Source organism: Crocuta crocuta, unplaced genomic scaffold (genome assembly GCF_008692635.1).
Source record: "Crocuta crocuta isolate KB4526 unplaced genomic scaffold, BGI_CrCroc_1.0 scaffold118, whole genome shotgun sequence".
In the NCBI taxonomy this organism is placed as follows: domain Eukaryota; kingdom Metazoa; phylum Chordata; class Mammalia; order Carnivora; family Hyaenidae; genus Crocuta; species Crocuta crocuta.
Window position 1 is genome coordinate 5346465 of NW_027551558.1, and position 18676 is coordinate 5365140.

Below are 18676 nucleotides of genomic sequence, written 5' to 3' on the forward strand. Positions count from 1 at the left end.
CTTGAAAAACATGAGGTCACTCTGCAATAGAGAATCAGAGGACCTTCCATGGAGGAGGTGGAACTCTTCTTCTCAGCTTTATTTTTTATTTCATTTAAACAAAATAATACATGCTTCTAAAAATTGAAAAACAAAACAAAACAAAAAGTGAACCATCTTCTCACTCCCCACATGTCCCCATTCTTGACAGGCAACCAATGTTGATTAGAGTTTGTTTTATATAATTCTGGTAGATAGATTTTAACCCAGGTCTTGAGGATGAAAAAGTCCAGTCAGTGGAAGGGAAGGGGATAGAAATAATATGGTAGAGGACTCTGGAACGGGAAGGGTTAACTGGAAATGGGCACCTAACCCTGTTATCATTGTGATATTTTAATTTTCTGATGGTCTCAGTTCCCTTGAGTTCTGGTAGTACTCATAATTTAAAAAAAAAAAGAAGAAGAAAAGAAAAGAAAGAGGAAAAGGGAACTAGTTAATTCGTTCCAGATACCTGGCTTCCTTCAAACTCCCCAGGTTTTTTTTTTCCTTCTTTGGTTTGACCACGAAGTGAACCCGAGAGTATGAATCATAAGCCCTCACTTCATGAATGTTCTATTCCAAGACCTTTGACTTACAGAACTTTTTATATTGAATTCAAATCTTCAGTCAACTTAATATTTCCCTGCTCTTGCGGGCCATTGAAAGTTTGCACTGTTGTCTAAGATTGGGGGACATTTGCTACACAGCAGCAGATACTTAACTCCCAATGCAGTAACTAGCAATCTCATTCTTTGTAGACCTCCCAGACTAATTTATGTGGTTTTTCTTCTGGATAAGTTGCACTTAGCTCTGAGAGTGCTTAACAATCTATGTTGTAAATTGCTATTAATTATTTTGCTCTATACAGATCATAATACCCATGAAGCCTGTATACTCACTGTGGTAGGCTCCATGCCTACGATCTCAAATATTTGCAGAATGAATGTATGAATAATGACCAATGTTCCGCAAGAAATTCTCTGTTCTAGGAGTGGCCCCAGAGTAAATGCATTAGCTGCTAGACACGTGTGATAAAATGATAACTCACCGACAGCTAAGCAATGCTCCCCACACAGGAAGTCTGAGTTATGCCTCCTTTGTGCATATCCCAACTCACTCATTTTTGAAGAGAGTTAGAACTTTCCGGGATCAAACTGCTCAGTGCATGACACAGATTCTTCCTGACCCTTTTCCTGCCACCACTTCCCCTGTCAGCACTGACTGACAGTCAGCGTTTGCCACAAAATCATTAGCCTATCTCCTGGATGGTGTCACTGCATGGCCTGTGCTCACCTTCACTACCCAGGACCTTCAGAGAGAGCTGGCCTGCTGCAGAGTGTGTAAAACCCAAACATAGACAAGGGTCCCAGCTTCAGTGTCTACCCAGACCCCCTTGCCACTTGACCTCTGGATCCACATTTCCTGTTTCTCTTTTCCATGACTCTTCAGGTCCTTGATGTCCTCCTCAGGCTCCCCATCCCTGCCTCAGGTCATCTGTGTTAGTCAGGAGAGGTGAGATGCTATTAGAGTAACTATAGCTCTAAAAATCTTAGTGACTTAATAACAAGAAGAGTGTATTATCTGCTCATGCTACTTGTCCACTATGGGCTGGTGAAATATTTCTGCTCACTATAATCATTTACCGACCCAGGATGATAGAGGTTCCTTCTCCACACAAAATTCCATGATCACCGTGCTGTGAAGAAGGCAACATGGTGAATTATAGGCTTCCAAAGCTTCTGTATATATTTCATTGGCCAAAGCAAGTCACATGGCCATGCCTAATTTCAGTGTGTGCAGAGAAGTACAATCCTACCATGCTCCAGCAGGAGGGAACTGGAATATCTGTGCAAGGCTTTAGTAACTACCAGATTCTCCTTTTATTGACAATGTGATTGGACCTGTTTGATAGCCATGCTGACCTTGGCTGTCCTACCTGTTCACAGCTCTGCTTGCTCCTTCCATTTTAATCTACCGCAGTCACAGGGGAAATTTCTGGCAGAGGAAACTGGACCACTACTTCCTGCCAGAGGAAGGAATTGATCATCATTCATGTGAGATCAGTCTCAGTATTAAACAAAATTCCCAGAGAGTTTTCAAACACCTTCTTAACCAGTAGCTTGCATTCAGCCAGCCAAGTAAGCCCCACAAACATTTCTTGAGCTCACACTATGTGCCAAGGACCCTGGGAGGTGCTGGGCTTATACCCATCAGCCACACGCAACCGCTGCTATGAAAGAATGAACACACAGGCAAACAGATTAAAAAATATCCAAAGCAAGCCTTGCCTCCTTTATTATCCCAGACCTTCAGAAGCAGTGATGGGGCCATAAGAAGGGTAGCTGATTCAACTCAGCATCAGGCGTGTCAGCCACGCTCAGGGTTGGCCCACTCTATTTGCTTCCACAGAAAAGTCGTGTCAGGAAATCATGGGGCTGCCCACCCTGAGGCAGGACTCATAGAAAAAAGAAAAATACAGCATGTTGCTTTTGACAAATTATGGCGTTTCTAAGTTGCCAGTTCAATGGCATGGCAAGTGGACTTGGCCTGGGTTCGAGTTTCCACTTCTATAGTCACAAGTGAGCCAACTCTCTGGGGTGCTCCCATCTGTAAAATGAAGATTTTGTGAGTATTAAATGAGATAATATATACACAGCACTTACCACAGTCTCCCAAATGTGGGAGAGGGCCCAAAATGGTAGCCTCTACTAATGTTATCTGAAGCTTATCCAAGCACCTGCAATGGGTACACAGTGTATTCGATCAGTTTTTCATCCCTCTCCTTCTTTTGCAATAAACCGTGTTTCAGTAATAATCAGGAAATGGAATAAGTCATAATAATGGCCAGAAAAAAATGCAGTTAAATTTTCTTTTGATTAAGCTTTCTATATATAATCATGACAGTAAAACATTAAAAAAAATACCCAGCACAAAAAGGGAAGTACATTTTTGGTACAACAAAGGAAGGAAACAATGGATTAATGTTTTTTAATTACAATAACTTTTTTAATATAAAGAAGAAAGATGTATACTTAAAAATTGGTTCATTATGGTAATGGATGATATACAATTCCATAGCAACTGAATAAATGTAAGGTAAAATATTTTTGAATTTTAAATACATTTTCAATTATTACTCAAATTTAATCATGCATTTTGTGTATGGGAAATTTGCACATAACAAAAATATTATACTTTGCAGTCAGCATAGTTTCAAAGTTTTATATTTTAAAAATGAAAACTCCCAAGTCATCATGTAGAAAGTGAGACTAGAAATAACTCATATTCTGTTTCTTCATCTTTGCAATCATTCTGCTATCATTGTTTATTTCAAATCGACTGTTTAAATGCAGGAATATGTAGTTCGACAGAGGATTAGACATGAACTTGAAGTGAACTCACTCAAAAGGAACACAAGGCCAGTTTGCTCTCAAAAGAAATGGGTATAACTGAGTCCAGGCTAATCCGCGGCCAATTGTATAATTGGAAGTTCTCTGAAATAACGTTGCCATGGTACATAAAGTTTATTAAGGACTGCAGTGGGCAGAATTCTAAGATGGCCCCCAAGTTCCAGCCCCTGGGGCCCAGGCATCTTCTCCTGGTATTCAGTTAAACACTAGTCTAGGCCCTGTGGTGAGGGACTTTGCAGACCTAGTTAAGGTCTCACTTCAGTTGATCTTTTAGCGAGATTATCCAGGTGGCGTGGCCTAATCACATGAGCCCTTTAAATATGATTGTAGAGGTCAGAGACAAGGAATCTGAGATGTGAAGCAGGAGAAATTTTGGATGCATTGTTGGTGGCTTGAGGATGGAGGGGGCCACATGGCAAGGAAAGTGAGTGGCCTTAGGAGCCAAAGACTTAGCTGGCTAACAGCTTGACTTCCATTTCTGGGACCTGGAGTAGAGAAGCACCTCAGCCACATTGTGCCGCTCCTACACAGCCGTGAGCGTATAAGTGGGTGCTGGGTTTTTTGTTTGTTTGCTAGCTTAATTGAGCTATAATTGACAAGTAAAATTGTATGTATTTAAGATGTTAAGACAACCTGATTTTTTTGTTTTTTAGGTTTTTTTGAGAGAGAGAGAGAGAGAGAGCATGCAAGCAGGGGAGAGGGGCAGAGGGAAGGAGGGAGAGAGAATCTTAAGCAGACTTCATGCTCAGTGCAGAGCCCAACTCAGGGCTCGGCTCCATGACCCCTGGGATCATGACCTGAACTGAAACCAAGAGTCAGATGCTTAACCGATTGAGCCACCCAAGGAGCCCCTTGACGTTTTGATATTTGTATACACTGTGGTATGATCACCAGAAGCTAATTAACACATCCATCACCTCACACAGTTATTTTTTTGTGTATGGTGAGAACACTTAAGATGTACCCTCTTAGCCAATTTCAAATATGCAACACAATATTTTTAACTATGGTCACAGTGCTGAGTCATTAGATGTCCAAAACTTATTCAATCTGCATAACTAAAACTCTGTACCCTTGGACCAACATCTCCCCATTTTTTTCCATCCTCCAAACCCTGGCAACCACCATTCTACTCTGTAGACAAAGAATATTTGTCTTTTTGTGTCTGGCTTCTTTCTCTTAGCATAATGTCCATGGTATTGATAATGACCATGGTTCATCCATGTTGTCAGAGATGGCAAGATTCCTCCTTTTCAATGACTGAATAATATTCTGGTGTGTGTGTGTGTGTGTGTGTGTGTGTGTGTGTGTGTGTGTGTCCGTCCAGGTCTGTCTGTCTGTCTCACATTTTCTCTATCCATTCATCCACCAAAAAGCCTTAGGTTGTTCCCCTATCTTGGCTATTGTGACTAGTGCTTCAGTGAACACAGGAGTGCAAACGTGTCTTCCGGATATTGATTTCATTTCCTTTGGACATATGCCGAGATGTGAATGCTGTTTTTTAAGTTTGTGGCAATTTGTTATGCAGCAATAGAAAAAGTAACATAATGGATATGTTGTACAAATATGCTAAAGTTTACATAAATATTATTAAAAATTTTTAGTAACTGCACCAGTTATTTAGAACTTAAACCAAAAAAGATTTTTCAAGTGAGGGCTTCTTTATCACTGACTTTAGAATTGCTAGAGCACGGTGATTACATAAAGCAGACTGACTTTTAGGTGGTTTTATTATTACTTTAAAATTCCTTTTTTTAAAACTCCAAATAGTTCTTTTTTAAATATAATTTATTGTCAAATTGGTTTCCATACAACACCCAGTGCTCATCCCAATAAGTGACTTTCTCAATGCCCATCACCCACTATCCCCTTTCTCCCCACCCCCATCAGCCCTCAGTTTGTTCTCTGTATTTAAGAGTCTCTTATGGTTTGCCTCCCTCCCTGTCTGTAATTTTTTCCCCTTCCTTCCCCTCCCCTATGGTCTTCTGTTAAGTTTCTCAAGATCCACATATGAGTGAAAACATATGGTAGCTGTCTTTCTCTGACTGACTTATTTCACTTAGCATAATACCCTCCAATTCCATCCACATTGCTGCAAGTGGCCAGATTTTATTCTTTCTCATTGCCATGTAGTATTCCATTGTATATATAAACTACATCTTCTTTATCCATTCATCAGTTGATGGACATTCAGGCTCTTTCCATAATTTGACTATTGTTGAAGGTGCTGCTATAAAGATTGGGGTACATGTGCCCCTATGCATCAGCATCCCTATATCCCTTGGGTAAATTCTTAGCAGTGCTATTGCTGGGTCATAGAGTAGTTCTATTTTTAATTTTTTTGAGGGACCTCCACACTGTTTTCTAGAGTGCCCACACCAGCAGTGCAAGAGGATCCCCATTTCTCCATATCCTCGCCAGCGTCTATAGTTACCTGATTTGTTCATTTTAGCCATTCTATCTGGCATGAGGTGGTATCTCAGTGTGGCTTTGATTTGTATTACCCTGATGATGAGTGATATTGAACATCGTTTCATGTGTCTGTTGGCCATCTGGATGTCTTCTTTGGAAAAGTGTCTATTCATGTCTTCTGCCCATTTCTTCACTGGATTATTTGTTTTCCATGTATGGAGTTTGGTAAGTTCCTTATAGATTTTGGACACTAGTCTTTTATCTGGTATGTCATTTGCAAATATTTTTTCCCATTCCATCGGTTATCTTTTAGTTTTGTTGATTGTTTCCTTTGTAGTGTAGAAGCTTTTTATCTTAATGAGATCCCAATAGTTCATTTTTGCTTTTAATTCCCTTGCCTTTGGTGATGTGTCGAGTAAGAAATTGCTGCAGCTGAGGTCAAAGAGGTTGTTTCCTGCTTTCTCCTCTAGGGTTTTTATGGTTTCCTGTCTCACATTCAGGTCCTTCATCCATTCTGAATTTATTTTTGTGTATGGTGCAAGAAAGTGGTCTAGCTTCATTCTTCTGTATGTTGTTGTCCAGTTATCCCAGCACCACTTATTAAAGAGACTGTCTTTTTTCCATTGGATACTCTTTCCTGCTTTGTCAAAGATTAGTTAGCCATACATTTGTGGGTCCAATTCTGAGTTCTCTATTGTATTCCATTGGTCTATGTGTCTGTTTTTGTGCCAATACCATACTGTCTTGATGATTACAGCTTTGTAGTAGAGATTAAAGTCTGAGATTGTGATGCCTCCACTTTGGTCTTCTTCTTCAATATTACTTTGGCTATTTGGGGTCTTTTGTGGTTCTATACAAATTTTAGGATTGTTTGTTCTAGACTTGAAAAGAATGCTGGTGCAATTTTGAATGGAATTGCATTGATGTGTAGATTGTTTTGGGTAGTAATGACATTTTAACAATATTTATTCTTCCAATCCATGAGCATGGAATGTTTTTCCATTTCTTTGTGTCTTCTTCAATTTCCTTCATAAGCTTTCTATAGTTTTCAGCATTACATATCTTTTATATCTTTGGTTAAGTTTATTCCTAAGGTATTTTATGATTCTTGGTGCAATTACAAGTGGGATCAGTTTCTTTATTTCTCTTTCTGTTGCTTCATTATTGGTGTATAAAAATGCAACCAATTTCTGTACATTGACTTTGTACCCTGGACTTTGCTGAATTCATGTAGTAGTGGAGTCTGTCGAGTTTTCCACGTAAACTATCTATCATGTTGTCTGCAAAAAGTGGAAGTTTGACTTCAACTTTGCCAATTTGATGCCTTTTATTTCATTTTGTTGTCTGATTGCTGATGCTAGGACTTCCAACACTATGTTAAACAACAGTGGTGAGAGTGGACATCCCTGTTGTGTTCCTGATCTCAGAGGGAAAGCTCTCAGTTTTTCCCCATTGAGGATGATATTAGCTGTGAGCCTTCCATAAATGGCTTTTATGATGCTTAAGTAAGTTCCTTCTATACCAACTTTCTCGAGGGTTTTTATTAAGAAAGGAAGCTGTATTTTATCAAATGCTTTTTCTGCATCTATTGACAGGATAATATGGTTCTTATCCTTTCTTTTATTAATGTGATGCATCACATTGACTGATTTTCAATTATTGAGCCACTCCTGCAGCCCAGGAATGAATCATGCTTGGTGATGGTGAATAATTCTTTTTATATGCTATCAAATTTGATTTGCTAGTATCTTGTTGAGAATTTTTGCATCCATGTTCATCAGGGATATTGGCCTGTAATTCTCTTTTTTGTGGGGTCTCTGTCTGGTTTGGGAATCAAAGTAATCCTGGCTTCATAGAATGAGTTCGGAAGCTTTTCTTCCATTTCTATTTTTTGGAACAGCTTGAGAAGGATAGGTATTAACTCTGCTTTAAATATATGGTAGAATTTCCCGGGGAGGCCATCTGGTCCAGAACTTTTATTTGTTGAGAGATTTTTGATAACTGATTCAATTTCTTCACCAGTTATGAGTCTGTTCAAATGTTCTATTTCTTCTCATTTGAGTTTTGGTAGTGTGTGGGTGTTTAGGAATTTGTCCATTTCTTCCAAGTTGTCCAGTTTGTTAGCATATAACTTTTCATAGCATTTCCTGATAATTGCTTGTATTTCTGAGGGATTGGTTGTAATAAATCCATTTTCATTCGTGATGTTATCTGTTTGGGCCCTCTCTCTTTTCTTTTCGAGAAGCCTTGTTAGAGGTTTATCAGTTTTGTTTATTTTTTCAAAAAACCAACTCTTGGTTTTATTGATCTGTTCTACTGTGGGGTTTTTGTTTTTTTTTTTTTGGATTCTATATTGTTTATTGCTGCTCTGATCTTTATTATTTCTCTTCTTCTGCTGGGTTGGTGGTATCTTTGCTGTTCTGCTTCTAGTTCCTTTAGGTATGCTGTTAGGTTTTCTATTTGGGATTTTTCTTGTTTCCTGAGATAGGCCTGGATTGCAATGTATTATCCTCTTAGGACTGCCTTTGCTGAATCCCAAAGGGTTTGGATTGTTATATTTTCATTTCTTTCCATATATTTTTAAATTTCTTCTTTAATTGCCTGGTTGACCCATTAGTTCTTCAGTAGGATGTTCATTAACCTCCAGGCTTTTGGAGGTTTTCCAGATGTTTTCTTGTGGTTGGTTTCAAGTATCATAGCACTGTGATCTGAAAGTGTGCATGGTATGATCTGAATTCCTTAATGTCTATTGAGGGCTGTTTTGTGACCCAGTATGTGATCTATCTTGGAGAATGTTCCATGTGCACTTGAGAAGAAAGTATATTCTGTTGCTTTGGGATGTAGAGTTCTAAATATATCTGTCAAGTCCATCTAGTCCAATATATTGTTCAGGGCCATTGTTTCTTTACTGATTCTCCGGCTAGATGATCTGTCCCTTGCTGTAAGTGGAGTATTAAAGTCTCCTGCAATTACCACATTCTTATCAATAAGGTTACTTATGTTTGTGATTAATTGTTTTATATATTTGGGTCCTCCTAAATTCAGTGCATAGACATTTATAATTGTTAGCTCTTCCTGATGAATAGACCCCTGTAATTATTAAATAATGCCCTTCTTCATCTCTTGTTACAGCCTTTCATTTAAAGTCAAGTTTGTCTTAATCAGTTTTACAGCTGGAAGGAAAGACCTTCGAGATCTTGCATTCTAGGTTCCAGTTCTGAGCACACTTTCCTTCACCATGTTTCCTTTTAATTAAATCATCAGTTACACTGGTCATGGCAGGGTCATGTATCTCACACTAGCTTTGAGGACACAGACCAAGCCCCAGAGTGCTAGGGGACCCAGGGCAGGCTAGCCACCCCTCACACAGCACATGGCTCTAAATTTGTATTTAGAGATACCATGGCCACATGTATTGGTATTTATGTCACAATTCATACTCAAAGGACATTTGTGGTTTGCAAGTGGTATATGCATTGAAGGCATCACCCATTCAAGTAAATAGCAGCATTTCTCAAATCTGTGAGACTGGTAACATCTATCCCTGGGTCTTAATTTGGGAAACCCTGTGGTATGAGTTAAGTGCTATATGTTCCAGTGACAACTCTGCCAGTATGTTCCAGTAACATACGAAGAAACAGACAGTCACTGAAATCTTACATAATACTTGGTGTTCTGGATAATCCTGAATATGTGTATGAAGTCTTTTTTTGGATCACTGTTCAAACAATATTAGATGACACTTGTGGTGTGCTCACTATATGTTATTGATTGTCTAATTTAATCCTCACAGTGACTCTCTGGTTTGCTACTTTTCAATCACTGTTTTCCATATAAACGACCTAGAACACAAAATGACTCCCTGTCTGTCATACAGCTAGTAAATGGCAAGGCCAGAGGGGAGAGCACCATCATGGGAGGCAAGTCTCCATGGGTGTGAGTGGGGAGGGGATTTCTTGTCACCCAGTGAGTCCCAAGACTATACTTATGGGAGATGGAATGGGGAATAAGGAAAGGACACCAGAGGGATGAAGAAAAGGAACACCAGTGTTCTGCCTCAGCGACCTCACAAGTTTGCCAACACCAGTGTTCTGCCTCAGCGACCTCACAAGTTTGCCAAGAGCATGTCCTAATTGAGATTACAAGGCCAAGTCAAGGACACTATGCCCAAGAGGAAGTAAGATGAACAGATTAAGCAGGGTGGACATAGAATTAAATGAACTTCACAAGTACTCCAAATTCCAGTATTCCTTCCAATCTTGACTTCCTTACCATAAAAAACTATCTAACATCAGTGGGTTTGGCTTTAAATTGGGGCCATTGTGTAGATGATCTCTTGAGTGCTGATAGGCTCCAAGATAAGTGAAGTGGACAAAAGAAGCTTGTAAATTGTGCAACACCAACTTCTCTTCTACCTCCTTCTGGACATCTGAGGCTCGTATATCCTCCAGACAGTCCTCTTGTGTGAGACTCATTTTGAGGTTATCCAGTGAGTCCAGATCTGGCCCAGATCTGAGCCGTCACCCTTAGTCTCTTGTCAGGTGGTAGTCATATATCAGCACCCTGTGTCCCTCAAAACCTGGACACACAGTGGTCCCCCTGAAGCTTCTTCATTCCTTTGCTTTAGCATCAACCTGAACATCCAACTGTGTATTGCATTGGCTGCCCCTTGAGGTCTCCACTGGTGTGACACCTTCCCCAGACTTTCCAACCAGCTAGGTGATGATGCCTTGGATTAATTTGTACTTAGCCTCCTTTCCCACTCAATGTCCCTCTATCTTCATCCTTCTCATCTTGGATTTCCTGCCCCAACTGCTGCCTGTGTGACCATGCCAATACCTTGATTGGCTGTCCTCTCTGTTGCCCAGCTCCCACACCCCAACATGCCTACCTTTGGCATGATGCTTGGCTGCCTTCCCTTGCATATCATCCTGTGTTAAAGTCCCTTCTCCCTCTAGTTAACAACCCTCTACCAGCATAGTGCTTATGTTTAAGACTGCTTCTGGGACACAGGCATGTGTAGAAATACCTGTGACTCCACTTTAGCAGAAAAACATTACTTCATTCCCTCTGCAGCTTTGGTGAAAACTCAGTGACAAGTGTTTATGGAGGAGATACTTACCGTGGCTCTGTGTCTGTCAGGACACCTTGGAAGGATATTTTCACAGCTGATCCACATGGCAAAGTCACTCTGGCCATTAGGAACCTTTAAGTGTTCCCTCAGATGGGTTGTGACAAGAACAACCTTAGGAAATATACATAAATTTATGGTCCCTAGTACATAATGGGCTCTCCTCATGCATATCAACTTTCTTCTAACTCAGGATGATTCCCCCAAGTATTTGGACCACATCCCCAAATTTCAAAATTTTGAAATGACTGAGGCAGCTTCATGTAAATTTCTCTGCTTTGAGTCTTAGTCTGAAATTAATCAATCCTGAATGTCCTGGTATCTCCTTTAATATGGTTTCCAAGTTGGATATGCCAAGTAGGTGCTCACCATGATCCTCATAAACAGGGATTCCACACTGGGCTTATGGATCTTCAGAATACTCACAGGGAATGGGGACAGAGGATTCAATACCTCCATCCCAATGACATAAGGTCCCCATGGTTTAAAAAAGTTAGAAAAGTACTGTGATGATTAATTTTTCATGTCAACTTTATTGAGCCACGGAGTGCCCAGATATTTGGTAAAACATTATTCTGGATGTATCTATGAGGATATTTCTGGATGAGATTAGCATGTACATGCATAGACTGAGTGAAGCCAATTGCCCTTCCCAATGTGAGTGGGCCTCATCTGATCCATTACAGGCCTGAATAAAACAGAAGAGTCTGAGAAGAGAGATTCATGCTCTCTGCCTAATTGTCTTTTGAGCTTTCCTGCCTTTGGATGCAGAATCAGAATGAGATTGGAGATCATACCATCTTGGTTCTCAGGCCTTCAGACTCAGAATGTAATTATACCATCAGCTCTCCTGAGTCTCCGGTCTGCTGACTACAGATACAATATGTGTATATATGTTATATGATACATGTATAGACCTATTGTTTATAGGACTGTAATATATAATGCAGTTTATAGGACTATATTATAATATTTATAGGACTACAAATATATATATACATATATATATATTATTAGTTCTATTTCTCTAGAGAACTCAGACTAATACAATTAACCAGATGACATCCATTAATATTTCCAGCTTACAAATTGTTTGGGGATATTGTATCAATTTCCAGTCTCTACTGAGATTATAATGATCATGGATCAATGAGTTAAGGACCATTGCAATAAATTCTGAGGGATTTGTAAACTCATTGGATCAAGAGAATTTTGCTTTATTTATAAGACCTCTACAGAAAATTTCTTGGGCTTTTGATAATAGAGGGATTTTAATTTTGATAGTATTTCTAGTCATGAAATTTGGCTTTCTTCCCATGAAACAAATAAAAATTTACCCTGGGTCATTAGAAAGGATGAATGATTTCACTGCCTTGTGTTGTATTCAAGACCAGACAGCCACAACAACTTAGAGCTGCCTGGTTCTCAGCTGGAAATTCTCTTTTTTGGATATTTCTGTGTGAAGAACATTGAAATGGGATTAAGGTTCCAGGTTTCAGAGAATAGGCAGCATGCAATGTCAAGGAGAAAACAGGATGATAAAATATTCAGGTTAGGAAATGGTAGTCTCCTCAATTTGGAAAACAAAATTCATCAGTTCTTAAGTCTTTAGAGTGTTTTTTAGAGTAGTTTAGCTGACCAGCAATTTTCCTTTTTTTTTTTTTAAGTTCCTATGATTGCACCCAAAGAATTATGAGCCCATATGGCCCAGGTTTTACAGGTCATGCCAAATCATGAAAAGAGACCAGTTTTATACCAACAGTTCTCAAACTTTTTGGTCTCACTCATCAAAATTATCAAGGAACCCAAAGAGCTTTTGTATATGTACGTTCTAGCTATTGATATTTACCCTGCTACAAATTAAAACCAAGAATTTAAAATATATATTTATTCAGTCACTTTAATGACAACAATACATCCATTAAGATAAATAGTACCTTTGTAGGGAAAAAAAATGGCTATATTTTGAAAACCTTAACGGGAAGTGTAGAATTGTTTTACATTTTCACAAATCTCTTTAGTGTCTCGCTTAACAGAAGACAACCAAATTCTCATAGCTGCTTCTGTATTTAGCCACTTGCAATACCACATGTCCTATTGCTTCCAGTGAACTTCATTGTACACATAAGGGAATGAGAGTGGAAAGGCCAATAACAGCTTAATATTCTTGTAGAAATACTTTTAAACCCACAGTTGCCTTGAAAGTGACTGCAGTTCACTCAGCAATGCCCGGAACACAATTTGAGAACCCCTGGCCTGCACAACACCTCGTAAAATATCCTCTCCTCTCCTCTCCAGTTCTCTCACATGCTAAAACCGCTCAGGGCTTCTCTCCATAAGACCATCCCAAACCCTCAACAGCCAGCTCTGTGACTTGTTCCTGTCCTCCACAGCTTCTAGGCTATGTAGATTTTTATTTACTTAGCTTTTGTCGTGGGTTTCTGGTGCCTCTGCTACCACTCAGATTGTCCCCCACAAAGGGGAGCCCAGAGCATGCCTGAGTCCATTTCCATTTCCACCCACCTCTCCAGTCCTACCATCTGTGTCTTTATTCCCATTCTGTGACACAAAGTCTAGAAGCTGGGTGGGGGGAAAAGTAGGTCTTTCAACACCCTGAGGTCAAATTCCTTACGCGTTAAGCAGTCACTTCCCATGTGCGCTCCCCTTTGCTCCTATAACCACTAATCAACATTCTGCTCCCTAGAGATTCATCTCTTCTGGATATACCATATAAAAGGAATCACACAATATGTGGCTATTTGTGTCTGGCCTCTCTCACTTAGCATAATCTTTTTGAGAATCATTTGCATTGTAGCCTGTGTCAGAACGTTGTTCCTCTTAAATGCTGGGTATCACTCCATTGTTAATTCTTTATAAACCCATTGTTGGCCCTGACTGCCCACATAGCCCAAAGTTAGCTATCTTCCTAGCTTTCTTCTCCTCAAATGCAGGAACTTCACTGCCCTGTTCCCAGCACCTGAAGGAATACCGAGGAGATAGTGGGTACTCTTAAATATTTGTAGCCTGACTGGCTGGCTGACTTTTTTCCATCCCTTCACACCTTTGCTATTCAGCTTCCTTCCAACATTTGTTCAGCAGAAACAATTACCACCATCCAGTCTCAGGTGCAGGCTTGGGCTAGCTCCCTTCAGGCTCTTCTCCCAATGAGCTAACAGTGCAGGATGGGATCACCTTCATTTTCAAAGCTCAGTTTCCATCCTTTGGGCTTACAGGTATTCGGAAGCCCAAATGAAAGGCCAGAAATAGGAGAGCTGTCCATGTGGGGAGCACTGCACCACAGCCAGCTAAGCCTCAAGGGCACCAAACAGACAGACTCCAGCCATGTGGTCAGCAGGATGGGATGGGAAGGGATCAGGAATGTGGACTGCTATGAGCAAACACCCTGGCCACCTTGGGCCTTGGAAGGGTCCTCATACTTTTTAGAGTTCCCTTACATTCTTCCTCTATCTGCCAGGCTCTGTACCTCTTAATGCCTCTGAGATCTGGAGCATCTTTTCTAGTGGTGGGTGAATACCTATTCTTGTTCATGCTACTGATCCCAAATATTTGGTCTGTGCCCAAACCCCTTTGCCACCTGCTGACCCATCATGTTCATCCCCGAGGAAATGAACACAGAACAGCCTCTGAAGGGAGGTTTATGCTGTATCTCAAAAATACTAAATTGCTTCAAAGGTCTTTTATGCGTAATATTTGGGAATAAAATGGCGATTAGGATCAAGTCCCTGCCATCAGGAATTACTTGAGCTGGGCTGTGTATCTCTCATGATTACCTATCTATCCAGTTTCAGGTAAGGTCGGTTTACCATCCACCTGACGAGGAGCTGACTGTTTGACTCTGATAATTGAAATAGACTCGTTTTCTTCAGAGGTGACAGACAGCTTAGCCTCCTGGCTCTAGCAGCTTCTTTTCAAACCTCTCTCCAGGAACATTTTTTCAGTATCTGTAGCAAAGAGGGGTTTAAAGTGCACTTCGTAAAATAACGTGAAAGCTTCTTCTGTAAATAGACCAAAAAGAAGAATTCTCTTTTTAAAAAAGCAACAGACATCCTCATTTTGCCACTCACAGATCCATGAGAATGGCTTTCAGAAATACTCTCCCCAAATGTTACAAAATGCCTTGCATCATAGGTTGCTCTTTGATTTAGTATTAAAAAGTGATCACAGTGGCCTATTAATTCACAGAAAGTAATTCAAGCCTCAGGATACAGTCTTGAATTTTGTAGGCAGCTGCTAACAGCTGCAAAAAACCCCATGCATCCAAGGCCAGAGAAGAATCATCATAAAAATTATAGCAATGGAATCTGCAAGGATTAAGGAGCAGCAATGCTGAAACAGTAGTCAGACTGATTTCTGCCATAGAAAATACATCACATAGGTGGCTAGCCTTGCTGGATTTAATTTCAACTCAGGAAACCACGGGAGCATCTATTATGTGCCGGGATGTACATGGACAAAGCAGCTGTGATAAACTCAATCTCAGAAAAAGCACCTTCCTTTTAGAAGTACAGTGGAAGAGCAAGTAATTTTTACCAGGGGTTAGGAAATCTCTTCAAAACAAATGTCACCTGTCCATCATTTGGGTCTAAGGCAGGGAGAGAAGGAAAGAACCCCAGATAACTCAAAGCTTTCTAGGTTGGCTATCAGGACAGATGAGAGTAGACTAGCCAAGACCTCTTGGCTTAGTAGGCTTAGAAGGCTTGGGGTCTGTTTGAACCTGACATTAGAGGTGCCTGCAGAATTTTCACATAGCTCTTGGGGAATATGGCAACAACAGTAGCAATATATTTCTTCTTTTCAGTTCCGTTTATTTCCTTTTTTTTTTTTTAAGACTACAAACACACTCCATTTCACACTCTTTTAAGTGCCAGTTGCTAATCTTTTATCGCTAGAGTTCTTAAATTATTCTTGGCTGTAGACTTGGATTTGTATGAACTCTGAGCTCTCCCTTGTTTTCTCATCCCATGCTGGGGGAACCCACATAATTTCTGGTCACAGCTGCAGATCTGTGGTTGTAAGTGATCTCCTGGAAAATAGCCGTAAAGTTGCTGAAATTATCCTTTTAAAATTTTTATTTCATTTCATGACATAAAATACTTCAGCTTTGTTTTTGTGGCTAGATCTCCATTTCTGGCATTTCCCCAACCATGCTGTATTATCAAAGAGTTTTGTGCATTTTTAAACAAAATTATCCTACTTTCCAGAGCCTTTCATTTCTTTTCCNGATGTACATGGACAAAGCAGCTGTGATAAACTCAATCTCAGAAAAAGCACCTTCCTTTTAGAAGTACAGTGGAAGAGCAAGTAATTTTTACCAGGGGTTAGGAAATCTCTTCAAAACAAATGTCACCTGTCCATCATTTGGGTCTAAGGCAGGGAGAGAAGGAAAGAACCCCAGATAACTCAAAGCTTTCTAGGTTGGCTATCAGGACAGATGAGAGTAGACTAGCCAAGACCTCTTGGCTTAGTAGGCTTAGAAGGCTTGGGGTCACATAGCTCTTGGGGAATATGGTAACAACAGTAGCAATATATTTCTTCTTTTCAGTTCCGTTTATTTCCTTTTTTTTTTTTTAAGACTACAAACACACTCCATTTCACACTCTTTTAAGTGCCAGTTGCTAATCTTTTATCGCTAGAGTTCTTAAATTATTCTTGGCTGTAGACTTGGATTTGTATGAACTCTGAGCTCTCCCTTGTTTTCTCATCCCATGCTGGGGGAACCCACATAATTTCTGGTCACAGCTGCAGATCTGTGGTTGTAAGTGATCTCCTGGAAAATAGCCGTAAAGTTGCTGAAATTATCCTTTTAAAATTTTTATTTCATTTCATGACATAAAATACTTCAGCTTTGTTTTTGTGGCTAGATCTCCATTTCTGGCATTTCCCCAACCATGCTGTATTATCAAAGAGTTTTGTGCATTTTTAAACAAAATTATCCTACTTTCCAGAGCCTTTCATTTCTTTTCCCAGGAACTTCAACTTTTTAAAGATCAATTACACTTGCAAAAAAACCCAGAAAGTAACTAACTGTTGCTCCCGTAAGCTATTGCATTGTGTGTAGATTTTTTGCTTCTCTCTTTAAATACCTTCGCAAAATTATTCAATCTTTTGTTTTTCTGGTAAGGTCATTTTTTCCCCTCAGCATGCCATTGTTTATTATTATGTAGTTGAATTTTCCTTGCATACCTAAATTTGTTGCTGTTAAAAATACCCAACCTCCACACCATACAGAATATATAACATCAGTTCCTACCTTCTAAGAAGTATTTTTTTAAATATCAACTGCAAAAGTACATATATTACTTTATCTTGAAACTAGAATCAGAAATTGTACTTTAAAAAAGATTGACTACAAAACATGCAAACTTGTACATGGCAAATATTCACCCAAACAATAAATAAACTGATTAGTTAATTAATAAAACAAAATAAGGGGGAAATATTTATAAAATATCCTACTGAAATGGTTAGCATACAAATTGTAATACAAATTACAACTTCAATTTTTTTTTAATGTTTATTTACTTTTGAGAGAGAGAGAGACAGAACATGAGTGGGGGAAGGACAGAAAGAGGGAGATACAGAATCCGAAGCAGGCTCCAGGCTCAGAACTGTCTGCACAGAGCCTGAGGTGGGGCTCACACTCACAAACTGCAAGATCATGACTGGAACTGAAGTCAGGTGCTCAACCAACAGAGCCACCCAGGTGCCCCCCAAATTACAACTTTTACCAAGGGAAGGACTTTTATGAATTAATAAGAAAAAGCCAAGCACTTTAATAGAAAATCAAGTAAAGAACATGATTAATCAATTCACGATAGAAATTCAAAAGCCATGTAACATGAAAAACAACTCTCCTAATAATCAAAGAAATAAAATTGAAAATGGAAATGAGAAAAAAGCATGGATTAGATCAGGAACTTTTTTTTTAATTGACTTAAAAAACAAACCACAAACATCTAATGTTGAGGATATGAAGAAAGGGGCAGGCTTTCTCAAACACTGGGTATGGCAGGAAAAAATATGAGCAACTTTTCTATGGAGCAATTTGACAATATCAATTAAAAATGCAAACATGCTTGCTCCTTACCTCAACAATCTCATGTCTAGGAAAATATACTAAGAATCACCCATTGGGGCGCCTGGGTGGCTTAGTCGGTTAAGCGTCCGACTTTCGCTTAGGTCATGATCTCGTGGTTCATGGGTTTGAGCCCCGCGTCAGCTCTGTGCTGACTGCCAGCTCAGAGCCTGGAGCCTGTTTCAGTCTGTGACTCCCTCTCTCTCTGACCCTCTCCTGCTCACGCTGTCTCTCTCTCTCTCTCCTAGAAATAAAAAAATAAAAAAATAAAAAAAGAATCACCCATTTGTATAGAGGACTCTAGAATTTTATTCATTACTTTGTTGTCTAAAATGAGGGGTGCCTAGGTGGCTCAATCGATTAAGCGCTGAACCGTGGATCTCAGCTCAGTTCTTGATCTCGGGGTCGTGAGTTCAAGCCTCACATTGGGCTCCACAGTGGGCTGTGCACTGGGTGTGAAACTTACTTAAAAAAATAATAATAATAGGGGCGCCTGGGTGGCTTAGTCGGTTAAGCGTCCGACTTTCGCTTAGGTCATGATCTCGCGGTTCGTGGGTTCCAGCCCCGCGTCGGGCTCTGTGCTGACTGCCAGCTCAGAGCCTGGAGCCT

The 18676-nt window shown here is 39.8% G+C and overlaps 1 long non-coding RNA gene across 1 annotated transcript in view; it reads right to left on the reverse strand.

The window, feature by feature from the left end:
- Nucleotides 1-2474: 2474 nt before the first annotated feature.
- LOC144219274 (uncharacterized) overlaps nt 2475-18676 on the reverse strand; it is an 82283-nt gene continuing 66081 nt past the window's right edge. Inside the window, exon 5 of the long non-coding RNA XR_013331354.1 lies at nt 2475-2625. This is a non-coding gene — a long non-coding RNA (uncharacterized LOC144219274). The remainder of the gene's footprint in view (nt 2626-18676) is intronic.